At 43.5% G+C, this 18,041-nt stretch overlaps 1 protein-coding gene across 2 annotated transcripts in view; it reads right to left on the reverse strand.

The window, feature by feature from the left end:
- Nucleotides 1-18,041, reverse strand: part of GRIA1 (glutamate ionotropic receptor AMPA type subunit 1) — a 307,810-nt gene that overhangs the window by 20,767 nt on the left and 269,002 nt on the right. The gene's annotated exons all lie outside the window — the stretch shown is intronic.

Consider the following 18,041-nt stretch of genomic DNA (forward strand, 5'->3'; position numbering starts at 1 on the left):
AATGCACAGGATCATAGGATGATAATTGTAGTTAACATTTATTTATTTTTTGGAGAGCTTATTATAGGCCACGGATTGTACTTAGTACTTTACATGCTTTATTTCTTTTAATCCTCACATCCCTATTTGGTGCGCATATTATTACTATTTACATTCCACAGACAAATACATAAATTGCCTAAGGTTCTAACTCCATTCTGCATGGATGAAGTCTGTGCATGTAACCACTGTGCTTTCCAGCTTGCCCCACATGAGGTATTATATGCATTAACAAGCCCGAGAAAGATTATCTAGGTCTCTCTCCCCCAACTCTATCAGACCTTTTCAAAACTTTTACTTTGCACACAGTTGTAACATCCAAGAATCTCCATTCTCCAAGCTCACAGCAGAGCAAAGGCAGCAAATGAACAAAACCTCATGATAGGCCATTTCATAAGATGTTAATTTACAAGCTGACTGTAAGGAAGAGGCCAAAGAACTTTCTTTCTTTCTTTTTTTTTTTTTTTTTTTTTTTTTTTTAAGGAGGTAAAGCTGATACTGCTAGATGGACAATAACCTAGGGCTATGCTGGCTAGTTCTGGTAAACCGTCAACTACCTGACCCCTGATTTTCAGCCACAGGAGCCTATGGGTCTAGGGGAGTATCTGAATCAAGGAATTATCTTTGGAAGTCTTGAGAAGGGAGGAGTTGGAACCCTAGAAAGGTAGTCTCCAGGATGACCTTATACTCATTAAAATCCTATGTATTCAGACTTGCCACTGTGGAGAAGTTTGATTATCATATACGTGCAAGGAAATTGAAGTTTGGGGGGAAAAAAACAGTCCAGGGAGAGATTTCAGATGGTTTTAATTGGGCTTCAGCTTTAGGAAAGGCTAAGGACTGAATTCTGGGCTTCAGTTTTAAAGCAACCGTCTCTCTCTCAAAACCTTGAATTTGAGCATCTGAGGAGTTTATACCCAGCCTGCAGTGATATGCTGTGCCTCTCCTCCCTCAAAGGAAGCTTCAGTTCTAATCACACTAGGCTGCCAGGCATCCTGTCCCCCTTCAAACACTGTGTTTCTTCCTGCTTGTCTGTGCTTGCAACTTGCTGTTCTCCTTCACTTCTCTCCTAACACCACTTGCCCTGCATTGCTCCCCATGTTTTCCTTGAATTTTTCCATGAATGCTCGATTTCTCATTGACTTTTCCTTTGAACTTCCCTGGAGCCCAGCAGTCAATTCATTGCCCTGCCTACCACTGTTTTATGTGTATTAGCCTTAGCCTTTAACTTGATTATAAAGGCTTTGGTGGAAAGAGTAGATGTCTTCAAGTCAATCCACCAAATATTTATCAGGGCCAATTAAGTGTTAAGTAGAGTACTAGGTACTTAGTAGGAATAAAAAACTGAGCAAGTTATAAACCTCAACCTTCAAGGAATGTACAGTCTCATGTGGGAGGCAGAAACACTTCCCAATAGTTCATGGAAAACTGTATCCGATTTTAAAATAAAGAATTATGGAAGCACCAGAAAAGGGAAGAGTTTAATTCTGATAGTGAGTGGGAGTTCGAAAACCTTCCAGGCATGCTCTGTGAAAAGGGAAGAGTGAAATCAGGAAGGAGAGCTAAGAAGCAGAGGTCTGGGGAATGTGGTCACAAGGGGGGCTTCTGGGAGGTTAGGCTATAACAGCTGACTGGGTCCAAATCCTAAGCATCCTGGAATGCTCTGCCAAGAAGTCAAGTCTTCACCTGCAGGCAAGGGAGACAGGGAAGGTAAGGTGTTTAAGCAGGGAGAGGACTCAGACCAGCAGCCCCTCTACACTGCCAGGCAGTCCTAAGTGAATATGTATCAATTATTAACCAATATACTGACTCATATGAGAGGAACAGACAATGTCGAAAGCTTTAACCCTGAATCCAGGGATCCAGCAAAGTAAACAGGGCTCACCTGGAAACTTGGAGACTGGTTGCCAATGGAAGAGGAATTAGATTAATTTGCGATGCTGAAGGGCAGAATTAGATCAGAGAGATGAAGCCACAGGGACACAGAATGCTGCTCAATGAGATGGTGAACTTTGGAGCTGTTATAGCTCTCAGGGAATGTATTTGCAAAGTGGTACTCTGGTGGGACATCATTGATGGGACAACTGTTGGTCAGGAAAAGCATGGAGGGAATTCATATGCTGGATAAAAAGGATTCAATCCGTGGTTCCATAATGCTGGTTCAAAGATCCAGGCCAGTTTGTGATGAAGTTTTCACTTCCCAATGGGAAAATAAGGAATAATAAGGTTGTAGAGTGAGCTTTCAGAAAGCTAAAATTTTCCATTTATTTTTTTTATTTTTTTTTAATGTTTTATTTATTTTTGAGACAGGGAGAGACAGAGCATGAACAGGGGAGGGTCAGAGAGAAGGAGACACAGAATCCGAAACAGGCTTCAGGCTCTGAGCTGTCAGCTCAGAGCCCGATGTGGGGCTCAAACCCATGAACTGTGAGATCATGACCTGAACTGAAGTCGGATGCTTAACCGACTGAGCCACCCAGGAGCCCCTGTTTTGTTTCTTTTAAGATACCAGGATTCCTTGGCAAGAAAAAACATTGTCATGTGTCCCTACCACCATTTTCTTTTTTGGTGCTGTACTGGTCCATGACGCCTCTAGTCTAGGATCCACTGGACTTCTGGGGGAAAAGACTTCGAGAATCTCTGCATCTGTCCTCAAGAAGGGGAAGGACAGCTATTGATGAGTGAGGTTTAAAGGCATTAGAGGGACCATGGAGGTAGAGAATTTCCTTGGACTCAATTAAAGGTCAGGTGTACAAGTGAGCATGGACATTCCAACTCTTCCTTTCATGGGACTTGAGGGTTCTGAGGACCAGGGTGCTCCCTCTGTGAAGAAGTTCCAGCCACTTCCTTTCTCCCCTTATACCTCTCTCTGAGCCCTGCATCAGACTCTCCTATATAGTCTTCAAGGGACGAGTAAACCACTTCTGCTGAGGGCCTTCTTTGGTTGGATGTTTCTGCTCCTGTGCTGAGGCCAAACCAGGGTCATTTTGCTTGGAGTGGGAGCCACAGCCTCAGCAAGAACCAAAGCATGTTCGGCCTGGCTTCTTAAGGGGAAGAGTAGTTGGGTCTAGAACAGGCCTGGGTGTTTGTGGACCTGGATTCTAGACAGCACCTCTTAATCACCTACCTTTTAGATAATAATTTCAAAGACCCCTTCTGTCTTTATAGTACAGATTATGACACTGTCGGTTTGGACCATCTAGGGTAAACATCATCACTGACAGGGCAGAAAGCTAACAGCACATGGGATTGTGCTGGCCCAGTAGCTTGGAGTGGTAGGTAACGTGGGAGAGGTTAAACAGTGATCAAGCAGATGGAAATAGCTAGTGGGGTTATGTCAGGAGCCTCAATTAAAATGCAGACATCCCCAGGTATTGTTAGGGAATACAGGTAAGGTCAAAGTTCCCTTCACCTGAGACCACCACAGGTGGTTTTCCCCTTGGAGTATACTCAAGGAACAGACAGTCCTGGGATCTCATGAGAAAGGAATGTTGGTCAGCCATTGAGTCAGCTAGAGACAGACGTTTTGCCTTTGGTTTCTGACTGTACAAAATAACACAAAGGAATTGGTTTAAAAAAAAAGAAAAAAAAAAACCATATGTAGAGCACTCTATTTCTCCATCTGAGGTGGAGAAAAGAATCTGAGTCTGGTTTGAGTACCTCACTAATCTCTGGTCAAGATATGTGGAAAGACCTGTAACTGTGCCTCTGGTGACCAACTGGTCCCAGTTTGCTTGGAATTTTCCTGGTTTTAGCACCAAAAGTTCCACATCCTGGGAACCCTCTCAATCTTGGGCAAACCAGGATATTTGGTTACTGCAAGTATACCTCAGTTTTCCCAGTAAGATGGGAATAATTACAAGCTCCGGCTCCAGCTGTCTGTATTGTGAGGAGCAAATGAGATGACAGATGTTAAAGTGCTTTGGGGTTACTTGTGGACAAGTGGCTGGATTGGAAGTGCCACAAAAGCCACACCTCTTTGTGTTGGCACATGCTCTACCTGGTACACTTGGCCACTGTGTAGAACCCATTCATCATATAAGCCTCTGGCATATGTTGTTCTCTGCAAATCCTCCTGCAAGGCCCAGGCAGAACGCATCAGGCCTTCCTTTCTGTCCCACTGTACTTGCATACCCTAGAATAGTAAGCTCATCACGCTATTATCCATTGGCTGGCTCCTCCAACCAGAGGAGTTCTTTAATGGAACCCAGCACAATAGTTAACAAAGCTTTTTGATGAATTTTTTTTGAATGAAGGAGTTTTACATTTCTGAAATATAGTTGTATCACAACAATATATGTTGTATTACCCAAACCCCCAGAAGCTGCATACTAGTTTTACATGTGTGATATCTATTTCTGACCCTGTAGCTCTTTTTTTTTTAAGTTTATTTATTCAATTTTGAAAGAGAGGGGGCACAAGCAGGGGAGAAGCACACATACACACACACACACACACACACACACAGAGAGAGAGAGAGAGAGAGAGAGAGAGAGAGAGAAGGAGACACAGAATCTGAAGCAGGCTCCAGGCTCTGAGCTGTCAGCACAGAGCCTGACGCAGGGCTCAAACTCATGAACTGTGAGATCATGACCTGAGCTGAAGTTGGATGCTTAACTGACTGAGCCACCCAGGCACTCCAGGCCCTGTAACTTTCTTTGGGGTCCTTTGGCTAGCATCACCTGGTACAGTGCAGAGACCTGGATGGGGACCGGAAGTCTGGCCCCTCCATCAGGGGTGCTACGGACAGAAGGTATTTCTGGAGGCATGCTTGATCCCCAGCCTGCCCCACGTTGTGAGAAGCAGTGCACTTGCAGCTCATAGTAAACCACATCCGGTCTTGTAACACAGAACCACTTGCCAGCAGCCCCACCACAGGGTCTGTATCAGACACTTCAGATGCTTGACAAAAGATAATGGAGGGAATGAATGAAAGCCTCCCTACAATTAACAGAAGGGGTGAAAACACCATCCCGGGCAAGAGCCAGCTTACTGGTCTCATCTCAGCCACCTCTGGTTCAATGAAAGGAAGAAAAGCTGGGCCTATTCTAAGGACTGGCCACCAAAAGACAGACATCAATGTGAACAGAATGCTGAGCAGGCCAGCAGGACCATTATTTTCTTGTGGACTTTAAAATACACAGGGTCATCATGTTGGAGAATGGTCTCCTCCAGTGACAGAGAATGGCTCCCGAGGGAGAGAGGAATGCTGATCTCCCAGGTCTCCCACCCTGGGCCCAAACTTATCTCTAGCTCTCTTCCTCCTCCCCCTTTCCACTACCACCTCCAGCCCCTCCTCTGTTCTTTCAGCAGTTTCCCCCTCCCATTTGTCTTTTATAATGGGATTCCATGAGCGATTTCATTTGAGGGAATGATTCCCTGCTGCAAACAGCAATAGAAAGATAGAAAAAGAATGCATGAATTACTCTCCCCTTCACTCTTGTACCGTATGCTTGCTGGGTCTTTTACCTGAAATATCTTTCTCCCCGTCTTGCTCGTATATACTCTCCCCACTGGTTTGGGGCCCTGTCTGGGGACTGCTACCTCCTCTTGGGTGCCTCCCCAGACTCCCACCTGAAGGGTAAGACATTAATCCCTCCCTGCATGGTTTTCCCACTGTGCCTTGTTCATCCATCTACTGATCTATTGATCATCTATCATCTTCATGGGATTTCCTCTCTTTTTTGTATTACTATTAGTTGGTACTAGCCTGTGTCTTCTCTATTCCTCTCTTAACTGTGACCAACACTCAACGTTTGAACAGTGCATGCAAAAATTGAGATTTCCAGTCTCTTTGAAAAACCAGATCTGGCAACGTTCTGACACAGCAATATATTAAATCAGAACGGAGTGGAGCCTTTTCCCTCTACATAGGCATATATTCTTTTGTTCACCAAGGCCCCATCATTTTCTCTGATCACTCAGAGACTGTCACTTATAGGATAATGTGGTGGATAAAAGAACAGACTCTGAAGCTGGACTGCCTGCATTCAAATTCAGGCTATGCCACTCACTAGCTGTGTGACTTTTGATAATTTACTTAACCTCACTATGCCACTGATTTATTATTTTAAAAATGAGATTCTTAACAGTACCTACTTTGTTGGGTTCTTATGAGGATTACGTGAATTAGGGAATGCATCTAAGGACTTAGAGAGTGCTTGCCATATATAGCAAGTGCTCAAAAAATGTTAACCATAATTATTATTTGTCAGAGTGTTTGCACTGTTATTTTGTTAGAATAGAGAAAGAGTGACTGTACTCATGGGTCTCTTAAAAATAAGGAAAACATGTAAGAGTTTAATGCAAATCCATTTTACTCATTTTCTTCACCTGGCCCTTGGGGGCATTTTTGTTGCAGCCCCTGCATTAGATAGTCAGTCTTAGGGGTCCCAATGTCATAATCATCTCGCTTTCCTTAAGAGCACTTACTTTAGTGCTTTGAAAAATCCTATGCCAGGAATATTGATAAAATTAAATTGTGTGATCATAGTCCTGTGCTTTCATCTGCTGCCTTTAGGATGTGCATTAGTAATGGCCAAAGAGACTCATGAGTTAGGTTGGTTGGTTTGGGGCACCTGGGTGGCTCAGTCGGTTAAGTGTCTGACTTCAGCTCAGGTCATGATATTGTGGTTCATGGGTTTGAGCGCTGCGTCAGGCTCTGTGCTGACAGAGCTCAGAGCCTGGAACCTGTTGCATATTCTGTGTCTCCCTCTCTCTCTGCCCCTCTCCTGCTCATGCTCTGTCTCTCTGTCTCTGTCTCTGTCTCTCTCTCTCTCAAAGATAAACACTTAAAAAAAAGAGTTGGTTTAATTTATGTTATATAGTTATACAGTAGAACGAGTATTTCCTGGTTCTCATGAATCTACACAAGACCAGACACATCAACTGATTTTATGACATACTCAGAAAGTCACCATATGGAAGTTGGCCAGGTAGGAATCAGTCAGTGGGACAATCAATAGGAGTTTTCTATGTGCTAAACTTTCTACTAGGTTCTGTGGGACAGTTGGCCCTTGCTTCACTGGACCGTACTTTGAAATATAGGTAGAAAGAAGGAAGCAATAAGAGAAAAGACACCAGAGTGGGGACAAGTTGTGGTGTTTGTAGGCCACAAGTAGCCTGGGCTTGAATAGTGCTATGGATTTTTTTGTCTTAACATTCCTCCAGAGGAATAAATTTAATTCCCCTCAGAATAGAGAATATGATTAAGAGGTCATTATGTTCTTTTCCTGCTAGATGTGTGTGCTGAGGAGGCATGAATAATCTATGCAAATATGCCTGCCTGACTTTCTTTTGTTTGGAGACTCCCCTGACTCCCTACCTCTGGCTCCTTAGGATATCAAGTCAACTCTGCTTAGGGATTCACCTGGGATTTGCCCCTTTCCTCCCTGAGGCAAAGGCTGCTTAGATGTGATTACCAAGCCCATGATCTCAGCACATGGGGTGATTCATAAAAGTTACTAAAACAGATGACCCAGAGTTTCTGTGCAGGGGTTCAACTCAGGGCCATCCCTTCCCCTTCCTTTCTGCTTGCCCTCAGAAATCAGGATTTGCACGGGACTTTTCTACTTTTAGGCATATGGATGGAAGCAAGGTGGCTATTAGCTGACCTTTGGGGGGCACTGAGCGAAAAAGAGAATAAAACTATCCATTCAGATATTTCTGTCTCTTGGTATGCTGAAATTTCACTCATTACGATGTAAAGAAGCTGAGAGTGGTCTGGCCTAGAGAAGGCAATCACCACTTGTTTGGATCAGATCCCCAAAACAACAGAATAGATGGTGAGTGTTGAGGGGAAGCAGAAGGGAAAGGAGAAGTGGGGGAGGAAAGGGGATTAATGGTCAAGAATTCCTTATGCACCATGTAAAGCTTATAGTAGGAACCCCATTTGGAAGATGAAAAATCTAAGACTCTGAGAGATTAAGTAATGATAGTTAACATTTCTTAGTCACTTGAATATGTGCCAGGCACTGTGCTAAGCACCTTATATTATCTAATTTAATTATTTAACAACCACCAATGTGAATGCTAGTGTTACCTCCAGTTGTTGTACTTGGGGAAACTGAGAAAGGTGAAGTAACTTGTCTGAGCAACTCTGGTCATTAGCTGGCAGACCTGGGATTTGTCCTCAGCCCTGACTTTAAGGCTCTAACAATCATCTGATGGTCCGTATGGCTGTTTGCTACATATCTAAGATCTGACAGGTTGTAAATGTGGGAGGCTGGGTCTGAACGAGAGTCTGATCAACACCAAAGCACATTCTCTTCCCACACCCACAAACCCTGAGTGGCAGGACTGGGACAGGTACCCAGACCTTCTCCCCTTTGCTCTGCCTTTGCATAATAGCAGCTGCCTTCTTGGAAAAGAACACTGGCAAGTCTGAAAGAAAGTTGCTGATGAGAGGGAGAGAGAGGGGGAAAAAAGATGCTATTTTTGACAGCAACAGCCTCTTAAAAGAAAGCAACATACAATTTGTATACCAGCGGGAGAAGGTAGTGCTTCAGCAGGCAAATCACATCCCGTGCTGGGTCGCTGTTCTTGCCGTGGTAAAGGCCATTCATTTCCCGGGTCATTCATCTCCCCAGATCCATCCTTGCCACCTCACTCTGTCTGCCTTCCTCCTCTTTCTCTTACTCTGTGTCGCTCTGCCATTTACAAGCTTCTCAAGCAGGCATGGTAAGAACAGAGCCGTAACAGGAGTAAGTGTGCATTTGCCTTTGTGGTTTTAACACAGTCCTTCAGAATACACCTGCACCACGGATCTCCATCCCAGCCTGGTGCTTCAGGAGGGAGTGCTCTGGCTGTGGAGGCCACCTGGTGTCTCATTTCCCCTCATGTTTTAAGGATGCCACCTTAAAAGGTGGCAAAGGCAGTGAGGGGTGTCTTCATTAGCACAGAGGTGGGAATGTGGAAGGAAGGACGGTTCAGGAGTCAGGGTTTATGCTTCAGCTGCATCCCACAGATCACGGTGAGAACCTGGGCAGAATGTCACCTCTCTGAATCTTAGCTTCCTAACTTGTGAAAAGGAAATGATAATGCCTAAATCAAAAGGCAAGAGGAGGGTTCATGCCCGAACGTCCCTAGGGCACTGAATGCATAGGCATTGCCCAGCACACAGTAGGTGGGGAAGGAATGAAGTTTCCTCCCTCTTTGTGCTGATAGTACAGTCAATCTAAAATGGTTAGCTCTTCTTTGGTGAAAGGAGTCCAAAGCACTACAGCGTTTTTTGAGAGGCGTGAAAATCTTTGGAGGCGTGTTAGGTGCAATCTGTCATGGGTCAGTGGGGAACCTTAGCTTACACTGGATGTGTCTTCTTCCATTTTTACATGTGGGGCATTGGCATCACCTGGTGCTATGGCCCCATCCTGGGGACAGACGGATATGTGTGGCCTCCTAATGCAAAAGGGAGGAAAGGGCTCCCTAGGCAACTCAGGGCTACAGTGAGCCACTTCCCTTTGCAGGACCATGGCTTTCTGACTTGCAGGACTAAATGCAATTGTACATGTGTGAGTTGGGGGAGGGGCAGTACCTGATCTTTATCCTCTGAATCGTCATGTCTTCCTCACAGTTTCTGTCCTTAGATCCTTTTTTTTTTTTTTTTTTTTTTTTTGCCCAGTGGCCAAGAAGAGGTCCCAAAATCAGGTTGCCTGGCTTGAAAATCCAGCTCTCCAATTTCCCCACAAGGTAATCCTGGGCAGGTTCCATAACCTCTCTGTGCCTCAGTTTCCCGAACTATACGATCAAGGTGAAAACAATACTACCTTCACAGGGTTGTGAGGATTACATAAGCTAATGCACATCAAATATTTCATAGAAGCCCCGGGGATGAGTCAGGGCTCAATAAATGTTAACAATAGGTCTCATCATCACCACTAAAATGCTAAATCAAGCCCTCATCACCCCACTGCCTGGACCTTTGCACTGGGCTGCCTCGCAAGTCTCCTAGGAGGATTTCTCGGTTTGCTCTACAACCCATCCCACGTGTCCTGACCTGAGAAGCTTCTGTATTGATGCAGCACTCCTTTGGCAGACCTCCAGTCTCTTCTCTCTCTCTCTCTCTCTCTCTCTGTCACACACACACACACACACACACACACACACTTTCTGTCTCTCTCCTTCTCTTTGTCCCACCATCCTTTTTTCTCTCTCTCCCTTTTTATCCCCCATTCCCTCCCTCTCTCCCTTTCTCTCCGGCTCTTCTGAGGATGCAGGCAAATCCAGCCTCTCTGCTCAGAGAGCTTTGTCTCTGATCAGGCCCGACCTGGGTCACAGAGTTCATGGGGTTACCATGACAACAAGCATCCCTGGCTACCCATCAGGAGACAAGGACCAATTGAAAAGGCCTGTCATTGCCCTGGGACATACTGTATTTATTCTCAGCGGCAGGCCCTGAACAGTACTATACTATGGGAGGAAGGTGGGAGGGAGGGAGAAAAAGAAATATCAGGGTTTTATTTTTTTAGTGTGTTCTCTGTGGGGGAGGACCACAAATTGTTCTCAGAGACATTTCTAATGCAGCCGGTGCTGGGGGGTGAGGCTGATGCTCACGTGCATTTCTGATGAACACAGTGCGTTTCACAGAGAAGGGAAACATGTTATCTGGTTCACAAGTGACTTTTTGGTAAGTCTAATGGGAAGAGGAGAGGGGTGGAGAATTAACATTAATGAGTACCCTCTGTGACAAGCACTTCGTGCTATTTCATCAAAACTCAGAGCAACGGCAATGAATTATTATTACTCCAATTTTACAGAAAAGAAAACAGAGGCTCATAAAGTTGTAATGGCTTACCAAGTGAGGTCAACCTGCTGGTGAAGTAATGGCCCTTGAACCTGAATGAAGGTTGCTTGACTCCAAGGATCATGGTTTGGACACCATTCAATGTAGTTTCCCTGTCATGCTCCCATCGTATTAACCTTCCTTCTCTTTCTAAGCCACTGCCTTCTCAGACCTTGTCCATCTCTCTTCTCTGACCTCGAGCCCTGTTTCTCAAAACGGACTGCTGTCTGCCTATAACAGAGTTGCCCCGGGACTTGTTAAAATTGCACATTTCTGGGTCCCACCCTGGATCTGCGGAATCAGAAATTGCAGGAACGAGAATCTAGAAAGGAGCATTTTTAACCAGCTTCCCAAGATAATTTGACACGTACTGCAGTTGGGGAATGGTTCTTTAGAACAATAGGTTTAGCACCACACAAAACAGCACTTGCTTATTTGTTTCCCAATTACATTCTGGGTCACTGTGATTCTCTAAAAGAGAACTCTCTTATGGTCTCTGTAGCACTCAGATCAGCACTAGGCAAAAAAAAAAAAAAAAAAAAAAAAAAGTTGTTCAAGAAAGGCCCACCAAACTAACTTGAAGATGTCATTCATGTCACGAGGTCCTAGTATGGAGGTGGGCAACTAGACGACCCTCAATCCCTGGAAGTGGGAACGCTTCCCACAAAACCTTATGTTATCTCTTCCTGAGTCATGGCCTTCACCTCCCTCCTTCAGCCATATGCCAATGGAGACAGACAGTTCTTAGTAGATACTTCCCAGAATAGGGTTGTGTGAGGGAGAAAAATGTATTCAGTCAGAATACCAGTGTGACTAAAATGTTGATGAGCAATCTTAAACTTATGTCTGATTAAAAAAAAAAACAACACCAAATACAGGCAAGATACAGTCAGTGCAATAGGGAAAGAGAAAGGTGATTGGGAGCCTCCACCGTTCTTGCTGCAACCCTCCCAGCAATGCCTTTCTGAACCTTCTAGGCACCCCTGAGGTAAAAGTGAGGAGATGCCAATAAGTCTTTTGGGAGGTCAACCCCATATCTGCCCACTTTCTGTCTGTGCCAGAATCAGTTTGTACCTGGTCAGGCCTTAGGCAAGAGCACAAAAGTCTCAAAAAGCTCACATAACAGACTTCTTTTCCAAACTACTAAGACTTAAGGTAGAGGTGATGTCTGGTGAAGAACATAGAGCCCACCATTTCTATCTGTCGCCATCCCATTATGATCTGTAACCACATTCATCCTCCCCTACCAGAATAACTGCAACAGCCTTCTAAATGGTCTCTTTGCTGGTGATCCTCCTCCCTGTGACTCACATTGCAAACCACTGCCAGGATCATCTTTGGGAGCCTGTTTGGTCCAGGATCGCTCTACATCAGTGGCCTTTAATGGCCCCTCCTGACATTGAATAAAAAATACAGAGACATCTGAAATCCTTCACAGTATGACCTCAGCCAATTGCTTCTACTTATTAATGCCTTCTTTAGTTAAAGTGGATCCTTTGTTTTTCCTGAAAGCAAGCCCCTCCGTTTTCTCACCTCTGCTCATTTGGTCCCCTTCATCTGGAGCGCCCTCTACCCATTCCTCATCTATCACAATTTCTTCAGGCCTATGTTGAATGTTATCTCTGCCACAAAACCTTTATAAATCCTTCCACTCAAATGTTGACTCTCCTCCTTTTGTATGTTGCTGAGTCTTATGGCACTGGGTAGAACAGCAGGCCCCTGTGTAATTCGGCTCATGAGCTCTTCTTGGTGACACAACATTTAGGGGCTGGGACTGCATCTCTCTCACTGCTCCCCTCTGAGGTGTGTACAGAGGGCTTTGTGGGGAGATATTCAGAAAGGAATCTGTGAAACTGAATGGAAAGCACAGGGAGTGGATATCAGATCCTTGTGGGTACCCATCCACCATCCACTAAGCTGTAGGAGGAAGCTCCCATCCCCTGGCCCATACATCTGGCATGGACAAGACACATGACAGAAAACAAACATGTCATGAGCGCAGAGACCAGAAAAGACTCCATGTAACCACGGTCATAGTTAAAGACCAGATTTTGACCAGCGTCCTGATTAGGGTATAACTCAGCAAATCCATCAAATTCCTGGTAAATGGCTTGTGAAGGAGAATCATTAGTTGAGATTTTAACTCAGGCCAATCTGGTGTGGCTTCCTTCTTGGGTTGGTAAAACATGGGCCATGCCCCCATACTGAGCAGATTTGAGAACACTGTCTCTAACTGAAGGGATTGTTCATCATAATAAAGAAAGGAGACTTCACTTGGGACCAGTAAATACATTCAGTTGGCAATAAAAGGGCCCAATGGATCATAATTAGTTGATTTACCAATTGCCTTTCCCTAGTGACTGGCATTGGCTGAGCAGGTCTTTATCTATAACCTAAGGGCTTCAGAAACATAATTCAGCCCCTTGCCCAACCCCAGACATGCAGTGACAGCCAACAAACAGCATCTGTTTCAAAGAAACACCACCTGTCCAAATGGAAAATCAAGCATGGAGCCACTTCGCTTCATCAGAGTATTTGTTTCCAGAGCAGAAGAGACAAAAACACCATTCTGTCACTAACACAGCCTTTTAACACTCCGTAGGGACAATGGCCTGGCTTCTGCCAAGTAGAGTTGGCAAGTTTTAGAGGAACAGTTGGACCTTAGATATCAGTTCTCTGACCTTCTGAGACAGAGCTGGGTGATCTGCCTTGGAGGAACTTGGAGCTTTTTTTCGGCAGGCTGGAAGGGGGTGAGTGCCCTGTAGGTATGGTAAGGTCTGGCTTTACAGGGAGCAAGTGATGGAGAAAGACTGCCAGGGAAGTCCTTTTTAATGCAGGTACAGGCACTGAACCTGGAGCACATCTGCCTATGAGGGGTACAGAAGCGCCACTTTTATAGGGCAGAAGGGAAGTCTGTAGCAATGCCTGTAGTGTGCTAAAGCAACCTTCTGTAAAGACATCTTTGCAGAAAGAGTTTGCAGCTTTGTGAATGGCTGAACAGTGTTGTTAAAAGTATTTCCTGTGATTCTAAATAATTTGAATTAAAATTTATTTCTACTGCCATATTGTCTTTAGCACATGTAAGCTCCTTTTAAATGGGGACCAGAGGAAATAGGTACCATCCCTTACTCTTTCCTCACTTTCCTCCTCTGCCATGAAGAATGCTTTCCCGGGACCAAATCAGTGATCCCAGCCTACTAAGATGGCTGGAGTAGGCACATGGGTCTTTGTGACATTTGGGTTGCCATGACTCTTGATATTTGACTATTCCTTGAGAAAATAGCACCATTTGGGGCATGTGAGGCCAAGATATGATGGAACCCTGGCTGAAGAGTGTGTGTGTGTGCGCGCACACTCACATTTTCTGTGACCATTTTGCAATTCTATGTTTCATGGAATCTTTACACTATTCATTGCTAGAATGATTCCTTTGAATGAAAAAATGAGAGGGAGAATCTCACAGAGGGAAGAGGGATTTTCCTAGGTTAGAAACTCATGGCCATCTTAGGATGAACATTAGTCTTCTATTTTTGAGTCAGGAAACCCCATCGTTATCATAAAAAGTTGCCACTGGAGCAATTGGAGCACTGGGGGGGAGAGTTGGGAGCATGTGGCCATTATTTGGGCCACATGACTTAAAAATCAACCATCAGTGGTCTATATTTGGAATATGTTCCTTTTCATTTATTTTTCCCTTGCTCTTGCTTTCTTTCCCAAAATCCATAAATAGCTTGTTATGTCTTACAGAGATGTGAACAGCAGAATTAGGGTCTTCTTTATTAAAGTTGGATTATTTTCAACATTTATCCCAAAAGAATCTATAGGCATGCAAAATCCACAAAAGCAGTGTTACTACTTAAAAAAGTGGTATTTGGTGCATTAAAATGACCATCTACTCTTGTCTTTTGTCTTCACAGTGATGAGTGGATACTCTGGGTTCCAAATGTCTGCTTTTTAATTTTTTTTTTTTTTGAGTTGTGTGTTATTGCTTGACATGTGAGAATAGGTACCGGGAACCTGGCAGTAAAGTCTCCTGCCTTTAATCATGCTGTCAGTCATAAAGTCCAGTGCAGCATTAGAATTAGGTCACAGGCATGGGCTCTGCAATCAGACTACCTGAACTTGAAATCTGGCTACTTCCTTATTAGCTGTTGTGTCAAGCTAGTCAGGTAACTTAAATCTGTTCCTCTGTTTTTCATCTGTAAAATGGGGATAATGGTACTTTATAGGTATGAGGTTTATATGAGATGATGGACATACCATAGCATCTGGCATAGAGTAGGCATTCACTCAGTGGTAGATTTTATTATAGTGCAAAGTCATTTGAGTGCCAGATGACCTGAGTTCATGTAACTCAAATATCTAATATTTTCTGAGTTTGTCATCTTGTTCCAGGCATCTGTATGTAGGATGGATGGCCGAAGTACTCTATTGATTAGACAAATAATGTCACCTCTCAGTGCCTTGTTTTCTTAAATTCATATCCATGTATTTAGATCAAATAATATCCTTTACTCATAAAGCCTTAAGTAAACTGTAATATTGCAGCATCATTGATGTTCTCGGACATATAAGAGCTCATTCTCTACTCTGGGCCTTTCTAGGATAATGTTGTATAAGTTTCTGAGATAAAAGTCTCTTCCTTGCCCAAACACTCTCTTTTGGATCCCCTTTGGACTTTGTCTAAACTTGTACAGAGAATCTTTTAAGTTGTTTGAGGCAAAGATGCATGATTGATAAATACCAGCCCATTTGGTTTCCCTTCATTTGGTATATTCAGTTATATTTGCCCTCCTAAAGATACCTTTGTTTCTTAATTTTCAGATAGTTAACTTAAAATTCTTCAATATATTTTCATTACTCTTTAAATAAGGACAAAAATCCTTTACAAAATGCTTCCCTACTTCATTCTCCAATCTCAACTTAACCTTTTCTCCTTTTTATTACCTGTTCCAGGAGCACTTGGCTTCTTTTAGTTCATCGACTGTACCATGATTTCTTACCTTAGAATTTTTGCACATGCTGTTCCCTTTGGCTGGAGTATTCATCTCTTCCCCTCCTCTTACTTTACCTTGTTAACTCCTATCAACCTGTCATATCTCAGCTTGAGAAAAAAGCATGCTCGGAAAAGCTCTCTTGGCCACATTCCATCCATTCTGCACACCAGATTAGACCTTGTTATCTCTGGGTGTTTGAGATCTTCTTTGTCTCTATAAGTTCTGCAGTTTCAAGTGGATTAGCTGCTGATTTTCATCTGCTTGGGACACATAACTTTGGAATCAGGGTATTAATGTTTTCCATAAATACTGGAAAGTTCCCCTCAAATACTGCCTCTACTCCATCCTCTCTTGTCTCTGGGACTCACAGAAGATACACCTGGGATTTTGTTTTCTCTTTCAGGTCTCCTAACCTCTTTGTCAGGGTTTCTGTCTTTTTGTCTCTCTTTGTGATATTCTGAGGAATTATCTCCATTTTTCTCCCAGTGTAATAATTTTCTCTTCCACTTTGACTAATTTGTTGTTTACCCCTTCCATTGAGATATTATTACGTCCCTGAATTCTAATTGGTATTTTTCCAAATATGTCTGGTCCCTTGTAACAGTGTCTTTTTCTTTTAAAAATATTTTCATTACCTAAATGCTTTTAGTTGTACTTCTCATTCTTGTTCATGTGGATTGTCACATAATTTACAACTCTGCCTTGCTTATGGCAGCTCCTGAAGAGTCGGCTTATGCATTTCACTCTGGTTTTGATGACCTTTTTCTGTTTTGGCCTTGGGATTTCCTAATTTTCATAAAAATGGCTATTTGTTATAACTTTATCCTGCATATTTAGGTTTTATAGTAGGAGTATTATTCTGCTGTATGGCTGGAAGTAGGTGTCCTCCAGGTCTTTTATCAACTACCACCTGTCATAATTGTCACGAACCATCAAACAACAATCACCTGTTGAATAAGTGTCTTCCCTGCAATATCAACTACCACCTGTCATAGTTGTCATGAACCATCAAACAATAATCACCTGTTGAATGACTGTCTTCCCTGCAAGCATGTAATTCCATAGGCATAGAGACTGTCTGGCTTGTTCAAAATTGTAGCTCCAGGTCCAAGCCTAGAGCCTAGAACATTGCAGGGCTCAATATTATTGAAATGAATGAAAGATGTGGAGGCAGAGGTAGCCCTGGATGTCAATGTGGGTTAAGAACCTCTCTTCATCCTTTTGCAACCTTTTTAAACACTTCTCATCTTTCTTTGAGCACTACCGTTCCCTAAAATTATTTAATCCCTCTGTAAATTGACATGATATCAGTGAATAACAGGTTATTTCACAGTGTGCTGCTTTTAATTATCTTCTATATAGATTTGAACTCACAATCACCTTGGACCTAGGAAGGGCTGGGATGAATATCCTCTTTTTACAGATGAGGAAGCTAAAGGTTGGAGAGATGAAAAGACTTACCTTTGGTAAGATAGTAGTAAATCCCAGCATTAAATCTATGTCTTTTGATCCCGAGTCTATAGGACTCTACCTTAGCTGTTTGGAATGAGTACCAGAACTTCTTTATGTGAGAGTAAAGTCTACTTTGCTTCTTTACTGAACACTTATTTGTCTGTTTGTTTGTTTGTCTTAATATTTTTTGAGAGAGCACAGTGGGGGCGGGGTTAGGGGAGGGGGACAGAGGATCCAAAGTGGGTTCTAACTCTGACAGCAGTGAGCCCGATGCAGGGCTCAAACTCACAAACCATGAGATCATGACCTGAGCCAAAGCTGGATGCTCAACTGACTGAGCCACCCAGGTGTTCCTGAACCACCTTTTTTCTTGCTAAAGAAATCAGTATTGGGGAAAGAATGGGTACTGCCATTCATGATACAGCCAGAGCTTTTAGGACTCAAACTACTTGACTTTCCATTTGGACAACGTGTTTACGTTTCTTTTAGACAAACATTATAAACCACCTTCTGTCAAAGAATCCAGGTTGCTGGAGAACTCTGTTCGTAACCTACTTGGATATGAGAGTATCTGGTAAAGGATGGTGTGTTATAGATCACACAACACAAACACAAGTTTCACTGATGTTTAACACATTTGGAGGGGTAAGGTGAGGCATGGGGAAGAACACATGGGCAGCGACAGTCATAGCAAGCTGAGGCCCCCAGGTCAATTCCAACCTCAGGGCTGAAGATCTCAGGTGACTGGAATCTTCCAGGCTCACTGGTGTCCA

The sequence above is a fragment of the Leopardus geoffroyi genome, chromosome A1 (genome assembly GCF_018350155.1).
Source record: "Leopardus geoffroyi isolate Oge1 chromosome A1, O.geoffroyi_Oge1_pat1.0, whole genome shotgun sequence".
NCBI classification, from domain to species: Eukaryota; Metazoa; Chordata; class Mammalia; order Carnivora; family Felidae; genus Leopardus; species Leopardus geoffroyi.